Here is a 2,898-nt window from a genome sequence, read left to right on the forward strand (position 1 = left end):
TAATCTACAAGTTGGGGGACCAGGAGAGTGAAAAAAAATCCAATTAACTCTCCCTGAGCTCTTTCAGTTCTGTAGTGCTGGGAACAATGGCAAATAGCTGGGTTTTGTGTGTTCAGCTCCCCAAAATACTTGCCCTGATCGAATCCTTCAAAAAGCACTGACGGTTCTTTCGTGTAGCTTTAAAAGTGGTTTTGGCACAAAAAATGAAGGGTGGGAGATTAAAGAGCTCAAGGCAGAATGTTTGGGCCTGACCCCTGACCTCAGTTACAGCAACTGGAGTTGGGATTAACACCAGAGTAAACAAAATGAGAAATTCAGGCGCTGTGCGGGCAGTAAAAGCTTGTTCTGCGTGGATTTTCGTTTGGAAGACTTCAGATCCGAGCGGGGTTTGCAGAGCACAACCAAAACTCTGGGTTTCCTCTCCCTTGGCTTCCCATTCCTGCCCTGAACTCCGTCTGTGCGAGCAGTCACCAGTGCTGGAAGGAGCTTCTGCAAAGCCAGCTCTGAGTGAGGAAGAGGCCGTGAGGATTTGGAGCTTGGCCAAATCCCCGTGGTTTTCCCCAGGGATGACGGAGGCACCAAGGCAAGCCCTGGGTCAGATTGCACCTCCCTGCTCCCACGCACTGCAACTTCCCAGCAGAGCCCAGCTGGGATTTTTAGCAGCACATTTTTTCCCCCCTCAGCCTCGTGGCTGAGGTATTTTAATGGAAGTTTTCTCCCGGTAAAAAGCTGCAGTGTGCTCACACACCAGAAAATCCTGGCGCAGCTCATTAACACTCAGTCAGGCTGATCCACACTGAGCTCTGGGGAATGTTTCACCTTCCCTGGGCTTCAGAGGAGGTTCCATCCACGCAGCTGCCCCACAGCAGCAAACAGCCAAGGCAGAAAGGCAGAAAAACCTCGGTTTGGCCACTCAGAGCTGTCCCAAAGCCGTGCAGCTGCACTCGCTCTTCAGGAATTCCCTTCACTGTCACCTGCTGACCACTCTGTTCCTTGGCACCTTCCAGTCCCTTCCAAACCTCAGCAAAGCTGTCCCTCCTGTGCTCCCTGATTGTTTTTCTGCTCCCTGCTACCTCCCAAACAGCTCCTTGCTCTTTAATTCTGTTGCCTGCCAGCACTTTTAATAACCAGTCTGCATTTCTTATCTGTGCGTCCGTTCATTTCTGGGACTGGGCTCAAACCCACCGCTCCCAGGTCAGAGCTGCAATCTGCAGGAGCACTCCAGCATTCCTGGCAAGCTGCTGAGCCAAACTGATGATTTCCTCTGCTCTAGGAGCCACCAGGAGGAAAAGAACACCCTGTACTCCCAGGCTGCAGCAGCACAGAGAGGGACGGTCCCCAATCACCTCTCACACCCCGGGATCCAGGGCTCAGATAAATCCTGAATTACTCCCAGTGCCACAGGGGTGTGGATTCCAGATTTGGGATGAGAGGAATGCTCTCTGAGGGTTGTTTGTGCCCACTGACCTCATGGCTCTCCCCTCCAGCCCCTGCTGGGATCCTCCTGTTTTTTTGCATAATCTCCTCTGAATAAATTCACTATGTGAGTGGGGCCTTCTCCTTTTGCAGCTTTTGTCACGAGGATCTTTCTGTGCCTTTCCTACCTTGTGGGCCCTCCCTCTCTTTTTGTATCCATTGCTTTCCTCCCTCCTTTCCACCTCTTAACTTTTCCTTCTCTTATTTTCAGCACTGCTATTGTCCTGAAAAGCGTTTCAAGGAGCCAATTTTGCTAGAGGGGAGCTGTGAAAATTTAGGGTTAAAGCTTGTTGGAGGTGACACAAAAAGCACTGTTTGGACAAGAGTGATCTCCCTGCCTGGAAGCGTGGCTTTAAATGGATGTTTCCATTTATTTCTGTGCTCCTCCTCACAAAGCCCTTTCTCCGAGGCCCTGATCCTGCTGCCACAGTGACCTTTGTGTTTGCAGAGAGACCTTTTGAAATCAAAGGGGCCCTTCAGCAGCATCTGCCCATCTGGAAATGATCACAGAAGCAAGAAGGTGAAGGGCAGACTGGGGGCGTTTGGAGAGTGAGTGCAGGCCCTGAAGCAACACAGGTCCCTCATTCCTGGGAGAGAGGCTCTGAAGGTGTCCCAGTGACATCCTCAGGGACAGGGATGCCACCAGCGTGGCTCACACCAGACCCGTGGCACTGGGAGCCTGAGGAGTCACATCAATATCGATTGACTTGCAGCAAGAACACGTTCAGAAAACTCATTTCAAAACTCAGAAAACTCTGAGTGCATTTCAGTGTAGATGCCCCATCCCTGGAGGTGTTCAAGGCTGGCTTGGATGGAGCTCTGGGTGATGGATCCGTGGGCTGAGGGCTGTGTTTGATGGATCCATGTGTCAACCTGGGCTGTTTTTGATGGATCCATGTGCTCATCCGGGGCTCTGGATGACGGATCCATGTGTGCAGCCTGGGCTTTGTTTGATGGATCTATGTGCACATCCAGGTCTGGGTGATGGATCTGTGTGCACATCCATGGCTCTGGGTGATGGATCCATGGTGTGCACCCAGGGCTGCGTTTGATGGATCCATGTGCACAGCCTGGGCTCTGGATCCATGTGCACATCCAGGTCTGTTTGATGGATCCACATGCACATCCAGGACTCTGGATGATGGATCCATGTGCACATATAGGGCTCTGCATGATGGATCCATGTGCACATCCAGGTCTGTTTGATGGATCCACATGCACATCCAGGACTCTGGATGATGGATCCATGTGCACATCCAGGTCTGTTTGATGGATCCATGTGCACATCCAGGGCTCTGGATGATGGATCCATGCGCACAGCCTGGGCTCTGGATCCATGCGCATCATGGCTGTGTTTGATGGATCCATGTGCTCGTTCACGGCTCTGGATGAGGATCCACGTGCTCATCCAGGGCTCTGCAG

Source organism: Geospiza fortis, unplaced genomic scaffold (assembly GCF_000277835.1).
Source record: "Geospiza fortis unplaced genomic scaffold, GeoFor_1.0 scaffold110, whole genome shotgun sequence".
Lineage (NCBI taxonomy): Eukaryota > Metazoa > Chordata > Aves > Passeriformes > Thraupidae > Geospiza > Geospiza fortis.